Raw genomic sequence first — 16,872 nt, 5'->3', positions numbered from 1 at the left:
GATATGCATGTTTCGTAGGTGCATGCAGCTTTCGCAATTCGTGTTTGGTTAATTTTCTGGCTGTTAACGAATAAGTCCACGGGATTTCGTATGCCTACTTTCGAGTCATAATAGTAAAGTACTTCTCGATCATTAAAATGAGATAGTTACACGAGGAAGCACTTCAAGCCAACACGAGAAAGACGTGTTCTTTTATTTATTATTTATTTATTTACTTTGTAAGTGATCGTAGGCCAAACTTTCTGCCTGCACGTTTTCGTTGGTCGTGATCTACCGCCGACGTGCATACGGAATTATATCGCACTGACTGTGGTCTGACCCGTTTCCCCAATGAACGCACGTGCGGCAGACCAAGTTTGGTGCGAGTATAAACGGTGTCGGCTCCAAAATGAATGCAGGCGTGAAAACTGTGAATAGCGAGCACGTTATTCTCGAGTGTCCAGTGTTGCAATGCCGCACGGTCCCATCGAGCAGACGACAACTGACCATGCTGACGACTGGGCTGGCCTAGGTTATCGTGAATAGAGCAGCATTGGAACTAGAACGCTGTGGGAAAACGAATGGGCGACTGAAGTTGTGGTGGTGCTAACAAAAAAAAAGCAGTACCTTAATGCGGTCACCATGCGCAGTCAAGGTGCTTTTAAATCTGGATGTCTACGACACTGTTTACCCATTTTAAAGTGACGCAACTATCATCATCATCATTATGGGCCTGCAGTAAGTCAAGTCGAGTCATTGGTCGAGTCAACATTCCAATACAACACTTCTCGCCATAGAGGAAGCTTCTCGCAGAAGCCCTCAAAGAATCGTAAGCATGCCAGGTGAGTGTCTTCTGTTAAATTTTCATATTGAAGTTGTAAGCCGCAAAGGTAAATAAATAAAAAAAGAGAGGACAGTTGATTTTCAGCCTCGCGCTGTATATCTTTACTGCTTATTCATGTATGTATGTACAAACCAACTGACTAGCCTAACAACGTGTTCTGGTGGTGGGTGTTCTTTGGTCTAGCCACCATTCTACTGTGCTCTGTGCTGTTCAAGATGGCTGAGAGCGCGGATCGCAAATTTCGGCGTGAAATTAATCGGCGCGTCAATGCTAGTTTTCAGCTTATTGACAGTGAGGCCGATGTCATAAATGACACGCGGTACGTTGACCGAGATTCCCGCAACGCCGAAAGAGAGAGCGACTTGCCCTCCGAGGCTTGTGCGGTCGACCTCGAAGACGGCCATCGTCGCCTTTGTGTTCATGACAGAGAACGGCCTTCGGCACACTCCTCGATCGTTCCAGAAACGGATGTGCCCCAAGGACACGTTTTGATTTCTGGCGACGCGTGCTACCCCAGCGGCTGCAGTGTTTCTGTGCCTCACGATCACACAGACTTCGAACGGCGTGCCTTCCATGACAGCAGCGCTGCGGCTTCGACTTCGGCGACCTCGCAGGTGAGGCAGAGGGATTCTTTCGAATTGGCACCGACTGGGAGTAACGAAGAGCAAGTTTGTGAACGCGGCAGTGTGGACAGCTTGCTGGCCTTTCGTGAGAGACTGCAAGCGTGGGCCTTACAATCTCGCGCATCGCACACTTCAGTTACATCGCTCTTGAGAGTACTACAGTCCCACGAATGCTTCAGCGCGCTCCCTTCAACTGCAAGGGCATTGTTACAGACGCCCAAGAAGTGCCTGGAAGTGTTGCAGCTGGCCGGCGGGAAATACCATCATTTCGGCCTCAGTGCAGGCCTACAGCGAGTGCTGCAAGATTGTGCAGAACTACCAAGAATTTTGAAGCTTAGCTTCAACATTGACGGTCTGCCGGTTTCAAAAAGTTCACGGGGCCAATTTTGGTGCATACTGGGACGCATAAGTAATTTGGAGGACAAAGCACCATTTATAGTGGGTGTTTTTTTCGGAAGCAGCAAGCCCAACAACGCGAATGATTTTTTGCGACCATTTGTTTGTGACATAAATGCTGCTATCACAACAGGGATTACCATTGGAGAAACTGCAATTCCTGTTAGCTTGTATGCCCTCATATGTGATGCACCAGCAAAGGCATTTGTATTATATGTCAGAAGCCACACAGGCTATTACAGCTGCACCAAATGTGACGTAAAAGGTGTCTACTGTGAGGGCAGGGTGTGCTTCCCAAACGTCAATGCTCGCAAGCGAACAGATGACAGCTTTCGCTTAAAAGTCCAGGAGGAGCATCACACAGGCGAAAGTATTCTTGAGGAACTTCCTTTTGACCTAGTGAAAGATATACCATTAGATTACATGCACCTTGTGTGCTTGGGTGTCATGAACAAGCTCTTGACACTGTGGGTACGTGGCCCAAAAGTGACCAGACTTGGAAGCAAAGTGCGTCTTGAGATGTCGGAAAAAAATTCTCAAATTGCACGGTGTGTTCCATGTGATTTTAGCCGAAAGCCGAGGAGCATTGCTGAACTTGATCGGTGGAAAGCGACTGAGTTTCGCTTTTTTCTTTTATATGGAGGACCCGTTGTTTTGTCATCACTGATTCCTGCACACATGTACAAGAACTTCTTAGCTTTACATGTGGGGATCTCTGTTCTTTCCACACCAGCTGCACCTGCAAGTGAGATAGAGTATGCCGGAAACATGCTCAAGTTTTTTATCCGGACATTCATAAGCATTTATGGCAAAGAGCATGTTTCACACAATGTGCATGGCCTGTGTCATTTGGCAGATGATGTTACACACCTTGGCCCCTTGGACTCATGGAGTGCCTTCCCATTTGAAAACCATATGTCCTCGTTAAAGAGAATGCTGAGAAAGCCAGACCTTCCCTTGGAGCAACTTTGCAACAGGCTTGCTGAGCAGGCACACCGTCCTCTGAGGCATAAGAAAACTGAAAGCCATGTCGTATTTGCTGCAGAGCATGCTGACGGGCCACTTGTTGCTGACTTGCTGACGGGCCACATTTCTAAGTCTGTTATCCACATTATCTTTCATTTGAAGTCAATAGCAAAAGAACAATCTTTTCATGAAAGCATTAAATTTTTTAGGATGCTTGCTAATTAAAATTATGTGCTTAAACGTGGAAAATTTTTAGCATGAAATATCTGTTGTCAGTAAGAAACCCTGCAGCTTCTTCAAGCACACTAGTATACTTGCATGGCACACATACGCAAGCATTCACTACTTGCAGAAGTTATTATCAGGTAGCACTACTAGGCATTCTTAACTGTAGTGGAAATCTTATGTACAGATGAAAACTAACAGATGGAAGCTCATAGTGATCACTGAGGATCTCTAAACAGGAATAAGTACCTAAGACAAGCTGGTCAACATTTTCATACATGGACGTATTTTCGTCAAAGGCGCCTCATCATTCTTTGCATGCTAGGTTTCAAAAAAGTTACAATGATGTCTTCTTCGTGGTGTTCTTCTTGTAATGCAACACATAGTGTCAATGTCAGTACTCTTGAAATTAACATGGGGAAGGATGGCAAGGACCTTTAATGATGATGTGCCCACCTATCAAAATGTCGATCATGCTGACTAGAGGTACTTCTTCAAACAACCTATGTAGCATTATATTAATGTATTATGTTTGTGTAATTCCTGTTTTATGAACTTTGTACTTTTTCAGAGGCCGTGAGGCGAAATTTTCCGGAAACAAAAAAAAATGACATCGAGTGTGTGATTAAAGTGTGGCTTCGGCATGCTGGGGAAAAGCTCCAGAAGCAGCGCTTAAGAACTTCTCGCACTCACCATGAGGGTGAGTTTTATTATCTGTGCTGTTGAAGCTATCATAACATATGATACTTTTGCTGTTATAGTTTAAATAATTTTCTTGCCTTACTCGAATTTTGATGTGTATGCAAGCATGAACTATATAAATCATTTTCACCATTATATAATGGCTAGTTCGTACCTGCACATTATGGTAATATAATTTTCATTTTATGCTTTCAAATCTGGCATGCTGTTATTGTCTTAATATTCTTATTGATACTCTAAATTCACTTGTGCTTCAAGATATGCTGCTTTCTATTACTACAGAATGTCTTCAAAGTGTCGCGTTGTCAAGCCCATCGGATGAAGACCTCTGAAGGCACAGGGCAAGAAGTCTCATCTAGTGAAAACTGCCAAGTTTCATTCCTGAAAATAAACATGTTTTCTGTGCATTGCTGTTTTTATTGCTATACTTGAAGAAATTGTTACTGAAACCTCACAGGCAGTGCTTTAAAGAGTGTGCATGTTCAGGCACTTTTGATTGATCAGTTGTCATTTCAGCGCTCCAAAAGAAGAATTAGAGCAACTTTTCGTAAGGTCTGATGAGTGCCTAGGTCTTGTATGCTTCGTCCTCAAAAAGTACTAGACTCATCATAATGTGCTCTTTTCTGGATGCCCTGAGGACGATCTGAGGCCGGACAAACGGACTGGTTTAGGACCACTTGAGGTTCATTTGAGGGCTTCCTCAGGTCATACTTTCGTACGGTGTAGGTCATCCTCAGGACAACCTCAGGTTGTCGGAGCGTTGTCTGGGCTGTTATTTCCATATGTGGATGTTCTAAAATAATGCACCCAAGCTTTTTCATAAATGTCCCCAAAATGGTTTCACACATGTGAATTTGAGTAAATTTATTCTGTACTCAACACTATGATTATTGCACTTGTGGGATAAGGCCGCAAAAATTAAGGTTCAACTTATCGTAAGAGTTGAAAAAAGAGCGTCGATGAAACTATTATGTTTCAGCAGGGAAACTCGATGCTATTTTTAAAGAGCATGCAAACGAGGGAAGGGAGGGAATAAGCTAACAATAAAATAAGCGAAGTCGAAGTGTATGGTATAAATTGTCATAGCCTGCTTGAATGTATCGTCCTTTTGGGCCGGTGGGCCAATACATGACGCGGATGAAGCAATTGGTGTTCAGCGAAATTGCATTAGGCACCATGACAAAGCGGAAGGACAACGAACGCCTTGCAGGTCAGTAACGGTTGGGCAGTGCTCCCGCTTGTGACAGCGCACGACGCTGTTGAGCCCAGCAAGACGCAATGAGGACCATGCACACATACGTAGTTTCATGTGTGTGTACAGTAACAACTTGCATGTGCATATTAAAACACCTTTCCTCATCCGCTTCGTATACTCTCCCCAAGCATTGCATGTAATCTCAACGTAACAGCAACCGCGTTCAAGTGTCACTTGCCCCGTGCTCAAAGTCACCATCGTCGCAGAATACTGACACCGATGAGTTTCACACGAAACACCGACACAGTGGCCAGACGCTGCATAGGCCGCGTGGCGGAATGCAACCGTAGAAGGCGCACGACCGATCGTGTTGTCTGTACAGTTGCTGAATTAATGACGTGAAAACACTCACCGTTGTCAACGCATCTAGTGCGCGTTCTCTTGTACTTGCTTCATTGTCGGTGAGTTGTTACTTGCTGTTAATACTAGGACAAAATGATTTCGCTGAAGGTGTCGCGCTGGCCCAAAGTGTTGAACCCCGTTCCACTAGTTTCGGATCATCACGACATGCGCGCTGCACAGCTCACGTGCTTTCCGAGCCTGAGAGAGAGTCGTGCCTTCTGCTTTACATTCGAATGTAACAGAGGAGAATTTGCGCAGTCAATATGACCGACTTCTGGCTTTATCCCGGCTTCACAACGATTGACGCCAGGGCCTCTCCTACCTTTCCTTTATTCGTGGGTTGAAGGAACGAAAAAAAGCATTATCTTCTGCAACCCTTGCCCCTTGCGGGAGCACGGCTCTGTGCCTTGAGGAGGAGGAAAGAGAGGTCTCTCGCGCGCCAATGCCATGCTTCCCCCTTTTTTGTCTCTGCCATGTAGCCCTTCTCCTTTCAACGACGCGCGAAGAGAGCAAAAAAAAAAAAAAAAAAGCTGCCGTAGAATGTTGGTTTTCTCTCAAATGCCAATCTGCTTCTCTCAACGTGGAGACGCTCCTCCTTTTTCCTCACGTGCTGGCCATGCTGCGGCTGCGTAGCGGAGAGGCTCCGCTACACTACGCAATTGTTGTCGTTGTCTTTAGAAAGTATCGACGCTGGACATCTCCGCACGCAACTTCTCTTGCCAGGAGAATGCTGAAGCCGAAGTAGAGTTGCTTTGCAAGCTGCGTGCGAAATTGATTGACTCACTGCAAGGCAAACATGTGCAGATGCGCATCACCAATTACATCGATTACCACTTTGTCACTCTTTTAAATGCATGATGGGTGAATGTCATGGATAATTTACAATAACACTATAAAATCCCAAGGTTTGATACACTCATTATTCACTTGATGAGGATGTGGAGATTTTTTAGAATTAAAATTCATCTTGGCTGGAAAAAAAGACTATTTTCTGTGTTTGTTAACAAGCGGAAATCCTGAAGGAATAGGTACGGCTGTGCGTTTGATGCATTTCCGATGCTTGCCTGTCACGCACAGGTAGGGGAGTTAATCCCCACCATGCATGGCCAACGGACCTGTGTGTCAACAAGACAATACGTCTCTAGCACTGTGTATGTGATGTGTCTGCCCTAAATCCAGCATCCTAATAATACTGGTGGTAGTGATATGCATTATTATGGCCCGATTTCTGCTACCCATAACTATTGTGGTTCTGTTGTTACTTGAGATAGCCTGCCGAAGCTCTGTTTGGCCAGGGACAAGGTGAACTTACACTCACCACAGTAGGGATCCAACAAGGGACACAGCTTGGCACAAAGGCAAAATAGCTCGTACATCAGGCCAAACCAATGAAAATGGCCACTACCATGCCCTATAACAAGATGTTTGTTAGGAGGGATGAACTGTGGCAACTGTGTGATGACCGGCACCCACTGATAGAGCTCTTTTCCCACCACATTAGCTACATGAAAAAGAAGATGCAGCCTGTTGCATCACATCGCCATCAACGGGGGAGTGCATATTTGTTGAGTTGGCCGTTGCGGCCGCTGTTTTGGTGAGGACTTAAAGTACAATGGTGATGAGGGCACTCCAGTGCACAAAGCAGACGCCAGTGTTTGTGCTACACTCTAAAAAAATTGAGTATTCGGGGAGTGTTTCTGCTACACATCAGTAATAGCCATCTACTTCGAGTACTTTCCTCGCCCTATACCACAGTTTTGGTAGTTTGCGGTCACGAATGACACACACGTTATCCGTGTGACATTTCCTGACAGGAAAGTGGCCGGAGCCGGGTTTTTAAGGACGGAAATGTGCGCAAGTAAGATGACGATTATCAAATGCAAAGCAGCTTTTCGACTAGCTCGTGTAACACTGTCCCTCCGTCCACACCGCTCACTCGCCCCAAAAAATAAAGCGGTGCCAAGTTGCTTACGCCCTGCTAGCAGTGTGCGGTGACGTCTTTCTCCCTCCCCTGCTGCGCGCTCGCCATGTGTCATCTCTCTCGCTTCACCCTCTCCACCGCTCGCAATGCTCGAGCCCACTTCTTACGTGGGCATCATCTCATCTGCGCCACCTCTCTATCGGCCGGCGAGAAAAAGCCGCGAGCCGGCGGGTGTGCAAGTTGCGCGCGCCTCGAGAATATCGTGGCACTGAAAATGTGGACAGCATGCTGCTGCCTACCTCGCGATCGTTCCGACTGGCTGGAGGCCACCGCGACATACTTCATGCTAGTGCGTGCGTACTATTCCCAGCTGTCGCCAGCATTGCGAAGGTTAGCGAAGTCGATCGTGTTCGCGAATGACGGCGTCGACACTGACGCGGCGCAAGCCGAATGCAAGCGTTCGCAGTGAAAGACCAGTGACACTGACGAAGTGGCGAGTCAAGAACACTGATCGCATTCAAGAATACAGGCAGTGTGAGGGTAACACCTGCGAAACGCGAGCCAAGGAAGCCGAGCGCAAGCTATGATAGAATTCCCTGCGCTTTCTCGGCCACAATGTTGCACTTGCTCCAGACGAGAGTGGCAGCACGCTTGTAGTTTCATCCTCAATAGCAGGTGAAACGCACAGTTAAGCCAATAGAGTAGTCTGGTAAGACTGGTCTCCCCCTCTCTTTGCTTCATCTGTATGAGCGAAAAACAAAGGTTACGCAAAAAAAGATCGCTCGATAGCTGCTCTGGGGAATCTGAACAATGACGAAGTTTGAAATTTTCGATGAGGAATTGCACACAACCTGTCTATTATAAACAATGAACAACTCTGTTATAATATGCTGAAATATACCTTTTTCCCCCTTTTTGTTCAAAGGCTTGAACTATATGTCAAAAGAAACGACTATTGGAAATGAGGGTAAAAGAGTGTGTCTAATTTGCAACACTAACGAAGCCTCTCTTTAGGCAAAATACTTCATCTTCCATTACAGCAAGATGGTAGAGACATTTTGATGTTTCACAAATGGATGTTTTACCGTTTTGACTTTTCGGCATTTTAAACTTTCGGTTTCTTGTATATTGGCTTTTTGAATTTTTTGGTGTACTAAACTTCGGTATTCCTACAGTTAGTCATATTGAATTTTGGCACTTAATGCCACCTCTTTCTCACCAGCTGAGCGCGCAGGGAACTTAAGGGCATTCAAAACATCCTTCATACTTGCTAAACACTGGTTTTCCTTGGTGCACATTTCTCGAAAATACAGTGAGAGGCGTCAGACTAACATCAAGAAAGAGAGAAAGGACTCGCTCAATTACTTGAACATTTTCAACCCAGCTATAGGAAACAGTACTGAGGGGGAATGTTGTCTTCTTGATTACAAGTAAGAATTCCACTCACCGGTGAATTAATGCACTTAAGGCATTCCCAATCCTAGCTCCACTTGTTAGCAGTTACACGTGCTCTGTAGGCGTTGTCCACAATATGCAGACCTCAAATGTTAAAATCATAACAATGTAATTGATAGTACTCTTACAGGTCCCTCTGAAAACCCCTAAAAAATTTCAAATTAACCTTTGATTCATCTTTAAAAACTAGCAGAATCTAAACAAGTGGTAATAGCGCCAGCGCCATCAACAATTTATCTTCGATGTCAACTGCCCATGCACAGCCCATAAAAATGAACGCGAAATACCAGTCTGTTATTTCTTGAGATGCATCACAGTACCTAATGTGAGTGTTCATCAGCCTCTGAGGGAGGTAATCATTTGCAGATTCATCAACTAGAACGACATAATAACTTACCTACTGCCCAGTGAATGAACGATAAAAAGAAAGGGACCAGACTGAGGCACACAAGGTCTGCACACTTTTTTTTCCATCATGCGAGGCCTTTGCCATTTCCCTGTTAGGAAACATTCTGTAGGACACTCGTGTTGCAGTTGCCAGCTTGCTCTCCGTCTTTTTTTTTTTTTTTTCTGTGTGCTTATATATCTATCTATGCAAATAACTTGTGCGTGCGGAGGAACTGTTCAAGTAGTGAGAGGTGACCACCTTCTAAGCCTTCAACATCTTGGCTTGTCACGGCGTTGCGAGCCTTGTAGGTGGTATTCGAAATTTGATTGATTGATATGTGGGGTTTAACGTCCCAAAACCACCATATGATTATGAGAGACGCCGTAGTGGAGGGCTCCGGAAATTTTGACCACCTGGGGTTCTTTAACGTGCACCCAAATCTGAGCACACGGGCCTACAACATTTCCGCCTCCATCGGAAATGCAGCCGCCGCAGCCGGGATTTGAACCCGCGCCCTGCGGGTCAGCAGCCGAGTACCTTAGCCACTAGACCACCGTGGCGGGGCGGTATTCGAAATTTGAGGTCTGCGTTTGGTCAAACACAATTACCACTTTCTCAAGGCGTCGCATGCTTTATCATGTTGCTGCCTGCTGCGTTGTCTATGTTGCAGTTGTGCTGTACACTACTCTATTAGCTTTTTACTACGTACTGTAGTATTGAGGAGAAATTGATAGATTGATTGATTGACATCTGGGTTTAACGTCCCAAAACCATCATATGATATAACATGATGCAGACTCATGGGGTCCAGAGTCACCAAGTCTTGATACTCAACGCCAGTAAGCCACAATTAATGAAAATTGCATTTTCAGGCATTGTGCACAGACATATCTGTTCACTTCTAGTATTCAAGACATAAAGCATGCTCTAATGTGAACAAGGGTTGTTAACGAGTGGTTTCAGAATGTCTATAAGCAATGACAAATGCTATGATTAAGTGAACAAGAGGTGGTAAATGAGTGGTCTCAGAATGTCCATCCCAATGAAAGATGCCCACCCTGAACATATAAAAAAGCAACACTAAAAAAATTCAGACAACAAAAAATTTAGATTGGCAAGGATTGGAAGGCAACTTACAAATTCTCCTAATGAGACCAGTTGCTGACAGCAGCATCAAAGCCACTACACTTTTTTTATGTACGTAGCGACAACTCTTTCCTCTCCAGTCTCCCCCTGACGTGCAGCCGCCATTTACCCCACTTTTATTTCTAAACACACAAGAATTACACCGGCAAGTATATTTAAACCTATTAGCCATGCAACTTTCAGTGCATTTCTCTCACCAATAATCTGTCATTAGTGAGTAGGGAACGCATCTCCAGCTGTTTTACCAGGTGCTACAAAAGTATTCGGAAGAACGTGCTTACCAAAAACTATCATTATCTGGAGAAGTTTGGCTATGTTCCTTCAATGATTGTCCCTAAGAAACAAAGAAAACTAGAAAAATTAGGTGCTATAGATGGAGCTAAAAGGTGTTCAAGTAAAACATTATTCATGGCTTTTGAAGCCCTTGAAAGTGGAATTTTAAAATTCAAGGACTTTCAAGGATCTATGTGAACCATGCAGCGGGATCCCTTCAAAGCTATCAATGCAATTACAGGACAACATCGCCAAATCTGAAAAAGCAGCAATTCAAGAGCTTTGAATAGTCCCACCAATAACCATCTCCCCAGCAGACAAACTCAACCATTATAATCAATCGAAAATCTCATGAAAACAAGGCAGGAACTCTTCTGGATAACCTCGAATACTTTAAGCTCGCAAAAGACCCCCCTACCCGGAATAAACGATAACTAAACAAGTTATCTGGCATTTTTTAGGAACCATCTGGAGTCAAGAGCACTATTTGCACTTCATATACATACTATATGGCTCTTTGTTGAGATTTTATGGCCTTCATAAGAGCCACAAACCAGGGTTAACACTACGCCAATTCTTGACTTCATAACATCCCCACTCCACACGTGCTGTCCAAACACGTGCACCGGACTCTGTCCCTACTGGCATAGAAGACCGCTACTCATATTCCACAGTAACGAGAGTCTCTCGTCTTTTGATGACAATTTACTGTTCGTAAGTGTGCCCATGCCCCTCTCTGCTGCGCAAGCTGCACCAATGAAAGATGAACTCTGAAGAACCGACTTCAGCACGGTGAAGCAGCACCACTGAATAGTTTTACCTCAATGTTACATATTTTTCCTATGGAGGCAAATTGATAATATTAGGGGTTTAATGCCCCAAAACCACCACATGATTACAAGAGACGCCGTAGCAGAGGGCTCAGGTAGTTTTGACCACCTAGGGTTCTTTAACGTGCACCCAAAACTGAGCACACGGTCCTGCAGAATTTTTGCCTCAATCAGAAATGCAGCTGCAACAGCCAGGGATCGATCCCGCCACCTGCAGGTCAGCAGCCAAGAACCTTAGCCACTAGACCACTGTGGCAGGGCCCTTTGGTCTAGTGGCTAAGGAACCACCAACCATCTGCCCCTTTTCCACATTTGCAAATGATTTCTTAAACTTGTTCTCTGTTTTTTCCTTGTCACAATTAGTAAAGCAACCTACCAGAACTACTGCGTCGGTAGCTAACACACTAGACCTTGTGCTTTCGTCCCACTCCGATTTTGTTTCGAACATTACCCATCTGCCAGGTTTAAGCGATCATACTCTGCTATCGTTCAACATCAACGCATCCTGTCCCAAGCGTGTAAAAACGGTTAAAACAATTCATGACTATGATAAAGCCGATTTTGTCTCCATTAATAATGAACTTTGCACATTTCTTGATAGTTTCCTCTCCACGTTTGATAGTCGCAGTGTTCAAACTAACTGGGACGTTTTTGTAGATAAGGTGAAACAACTAACAAATAAACACATTCCTGTTCGCACTATCACATCCAACTAAAATGCACCATGGTTAAATATACAGATTAAGCGTCTCCTAAACAAAAAGCATCGTATTTACAAGGCCGCGAAAAAATCCTCCTGCATCTTTTGATGGGACGATTACAAAAAAGCCTCCCAAGAGTACACCACCGCACTAAAAAATGCGAAATATTGCTATTTTAACACCACACTTCCGAATATGTTACTAACTAATCCTAAGAAATTTTGGCGCGTTATTAACCCCAAAGATAGCGAAATGTTAACCTTGATTGACAGTGCTGGAAACACCATTCCCTCCCCCCCATTTGTGTGCAGAAGTGCTTAATGATGCTTTTTCCAGAAATTTCTCAGCAACTACAGACGCCCCTGTTCCGACCACCCCCCATTGTGACTACCCACCCATGCCTCCTATTATTATTGACTACGTTGAAGTTGAAAGTGTAATCAAGTCCTTAAAGCCTTTCTCGTCTCCTGGGTGTGATACGATCAGTCCTAAATTTTTGAAAAACACCAGCTCTTATTGTTCAATCATACTAACGAAGATATTTGAACAATCGCTTCATGAAAACTGTCTCCCAGTCGACTTTAAGATTGGAAAGATAACTGCACTGTTTAAAACTGGTAACAAACATTCACCGTCTAACTACCGGCCTATCGCGCTAACCAGCATACCTTGTAAAATACCAGAACACATATTATATTCCAAACTGGCAGGTTTTCTCGAATCTAACTCGTTTTTTTCCAAGTGTCAACACGATTTCAGAAAAAACTATTCATGCGAGACTCAACTTGCATCTTTCACCCATCGATTAAACATCATTCTTGATCATTCATCCATCGCTGATTGCATTTTTTTAGACTTTTTCAAAGCTTTCGATAAAGTATGTCACAAGTTGTTACTTCACAAACTACAAAATCTTAATCTTGATCCGAAACTTTTATTTTGGCTTGAATGTTTCCTTTCTAACCGCGCTCAGTTTGTTTTAGCTAACGATAACGTCTCACCCCGAACGAACGTCTCTTTTAAAGTCCCTCAAGGATCTGTCCTGGCTCCCCTGCTCTTTCTTATTTACATTAACGACTTATCTTCATCTGTATCTTCTCACATTCACTTGTTTGCCGATGACTGCGTCCTCTTTCGTGAAATATCTAATGACAATGACCTATTAACCCTTCAATCCGATCTTAACGCTATTACTGTGTGGTGTAAAACATGGGTAATAGAACTCAACACTAACAAATGCAAGTTCCTTTGCGTATCTAGAATTAACCGTATATTGCCCACTTACTATCTGAACGATGCTCCACTGGAATCTGTCAGCACTTACAAATATCTCGGAATACATATTACTACCGACCTCACTTGGTCCGTGCATACCACGTACGTAATTAATAACGCTAATCGCATGCTCGGCTATGTACGTCGAAATTTCTCACAGGCTCCTTCAACACTAAAACTAAATCTCTACAAGACGCTTATCCGCTCCAAACTGCAGTATGCTGCATCAGTTTGGGATCCTAACAAAGAAAATCTAATACACTCACTTGAAATGGTTCAAAATAACTCTGTTCGTTTTATACTCTCCAACTACAACCGAACTGCCAGCATAAGCACTATGAAATCCAGCCTCGGATTACCTTCCTTATCATCTCGTAGGAAAATCCTTCGCCTCTGTCTTTTCCATGCAGTATGCTGCATCAGTTTGGGATCCTAACGAAGAAAATCTAATACACTCACTTGAAATGGTTCAAAATAACTCTGTTCGTTTTATACTCTCCAACTACAACCGAACTGCCAGCATAAGCACTATGAAATCCAGCCTCGGATTACCTTCCCTATCATCTCGTAGGAAAATCCTTCGCCTCTGTCTTTTCCATAAGCTTTTCTATCACAGCCAGCTATGAAACGAACTCATTCTGCCTCCTCGGTACATTTCAGCTCGCATAAATCATGTCCATAAAGTCGGCTTGCTGTCCTGCAGAACTAACTCCTTTTCCCAGTCATTCATACCGCGTACATCACAGGAATGAAACCACCTACCGGCACTGACGGCAACAATCTCGGACCACCAACTTTTTAAAACTGCTTTAGCTAACATTGTATAACGTATAACACTGAAATACATTGCATTTTCCTGGTTTTGTTGTGCTTATACCTTTTTCTTTTTTTTTTGCTCTGTTTTATATTATGTTTGCAACTATTGTGAACCACTCCCCTCTCTAATGCCTCTGGCCCTGAGGGTACTTAAATAAATAAATAAATAAAAGAATTGTGATATGTAGGGTTCTGTGAATATTAGAGAATTTCGAATTATTACAACAGTATTCAAATTCGCCTTGATTCAAATTTAGATATTAAAAAGTTTCAGAGTATTTTAAATTAACGAATAGGTGTGTATTAGTTTGCATGTAACTCTCCTGATAAAGGTGGTTTCAGTGCAGTGCAGTGCTGATCTATGAAGCCATATTTTCAGGGAAAATCTGCACTACCACAAAGGCCTACTTTGAGGAACATATGACCCTCTCATCGATTGATCATTTTTAAAGTTTAAACAATAGTTATACACACTTATATGCTGCAAGTATAGTCTCCTTTAAAACAGAACATAATTTGCAGTATACCACTAGCATTTTACTGAAAGTTAAATCCTACTATCATTCAAAGTTGCTTCCACTTTCTTAGATTCAAAATAATCAAATTTGCACATTTAAAAATAATATTGTGCAGATTAGTGGGCTCATCAACTAGCTCACTTTTCTTGATATGTGAATACACCAGTCAAGTTTGATTCACAATTCTAGAAAACTTCCTATCCACTTCGAATTTAAAATTTACTATTCCCAAAACTAATCATATATTATGCAAAAGCTGCGACATACTGTTCTTCATTGTCAAACTGGTTACATTCGGCAAATGGATTGTAATAAACTTCCGCATTTACTAAATGATTACAACAACAGATTATTATTCGCAATGTACGGTATATTTGTCCGACTTGTACAGTTTCTTCTCATTTTGATCTCTTTGTTTAAAATTGCTTGTCTTAAATTGAACTGTACACTTAAAATATAACTAACACAATACCATAGTAGCGATGGAGTGTCAGTTGAATCACGCTGATGTGAACAGGATGTAGATAAGTGTGGGACGTTCTGTAGAGGGTAAAAAACAATTGATGCATATTTCAGTGTTTTTCATTCAAATTCACGCTTTGCTTAAAACGTCGATGTGTTAATAGCGTTCAGAACATGCTTGTACGACAACTACTGACTTTGACTGCGCAGGGAAAAGGCTTCCCTCAAGCCTTTTTTAAGTAATTTTTCTCTTTGCCTCTGATCACATGTCCTGTGATGAATCAATTAAGTTCTTTGCACTTGTTGCCACTCCCACTTACATTGGCAAGATCAAAAAGTCTAGAAAGAACACCATAATACAGAAACAATGTACGTACCTTCAATACAGTATAAAACACTCTCACAGAACTCGGCAAGTACCTGGACCATTGCATGAACTTCGAGAAAGCTTGGGCCATGGAAATGAAAGGCAGCCGCACCAAAAGAATACTTCGAATCGTGGCATATACAAGTAACACTGGAAAACACTGAGGAATCCACAAAGTTCCTGCCAAACATCATGCACACAACATTCAAAATAAGGAAGAGGACAGCGTGTTGACAAGAGCAGTGGGGTGTATGGCAGTGAAAAAGATCACAGCTGCTTAAACAGTGCAAACTTCGCAGCCAACAGATCAGCCACCCCCTTGAGAGGCTGAAAGCACTTCGAAAAGTTGGGAAAGTTCTCTTTGTAAGTTTGCCGACATGTTATAACCCGCTATGTTATGAACGTAATATTTTACTTGGACGGCACACCACGTGTCTAGTTCGACGCCCATGAGACCAAGCTCACCAGCTGGGATACCTTCAAGGAAAGATTACGTGACATCTTTGGGGACCCGTCCGATCGCCAAATAGAACTGCGGAAAGAACTCTCCACTCGTGTGCAGTCCTCAACTGAGTCGTATGTCTCGTACATACAGGACGTGCTCGCGTTGTGCCGAAAAGTGGACGGGCAAATGACAGAGAGAGACAAGGTGGGCCACATACTCAACGGCATCGCAAACGACGCTTTCAACTTGCTCGCCTACACCAACGTCACGACCGCAGATATGATTATCAAGGAATGCCGCCGCGTTCTGCCTCAATTTACGTGGCTACCAACCACGGCTGTTACATCAACCTGCACCGATCTCGGTGCCGCACCACCCATGCAGGACAGCATGACACGTATAGTTCGACGGGAGCTTGAGGCGTCAAGTCCGGCACCATTTCCTCCTCATCCGCTCGACCATGGCACCACACAAACGCCTCTGGCAGCCTCCGTTATTCAAGCCGTCGTGAGGCAGCAAATTGCAAAGCTCTGTTTTCCTGTGGCCTGCTCTGTCTCCCGACCCATCTCCAGACCAATGACAATAAATGCACCACGCCATGACTCACATTTTCTTCCCCAATCCCTAAATCCGACGGAATGGAAAACTGCAGATGACAAACCGATCTGCTTCCGCTGCCACTGAGTTTGCCATATCTCCCGCTACTGCCACAGCACTTGGACTCCCTCAAACTAAAGCCCATTTTCCTTTTCTCACTCATACGAGGATTCCCGTCGCTATTCGTCCAGTCGTGTGTACCCTTCTTCCAAACATTCTTCCAAACTTTTCCAGGGCTGAGCCCTGTTCCTGTCAAGCTTATTTCACCAAACACACTAACCATTCTGCGCCAATTTTGTACCTCCTTCCACTGTTACAATGGTCAAGAGCTGACGTCTTCCCCTAG

At 43.7% G+C, this 16,872-nt stretch overlaps 1 long non-coding RNA gene across 1 annotated transcript; it reads left to right on the top strand.

Moving 5' to 3' along the window:
• Positions 1-2,937: 2,937 nt before the first annotated feature.
• On the top strand, positions 2,938-4,144 carry LOC142786324 (uncharacterized). Its single transcript, XR_012889010.1, has 2 exons — positions 2,938-3,733; positions 4,018-4,144. It is a non-coding gene; the product is annotated as an uncharacterized LOC142786324 (long non-coding RNA).
• Positions 4,145-16,872: the final 12,728 nt, after the last annotated feature.

Source organism: Rhipicephalus microplus, unplaced genomic scaffold, assembly GCF_043290135.1.
Source record: "Rhipicephalus microplus isolate Deutch F79 unplaced genomic scaffold, USDA_Rmic scaffold_22, whole genome shotgun sequence".
In the NCBI taxonomy this organism is placed as follows: Eukaryota; Metazoa; Arthropoda; class Arachnida; order Ixodida; family Ixodidae; genus Rhipicephalus; species Rhipicephalus microplus.
Note: the sequence above shows the minus strand (reverse complement) of the source record. Positions and strands in the feature narration are given on the sequence as shown.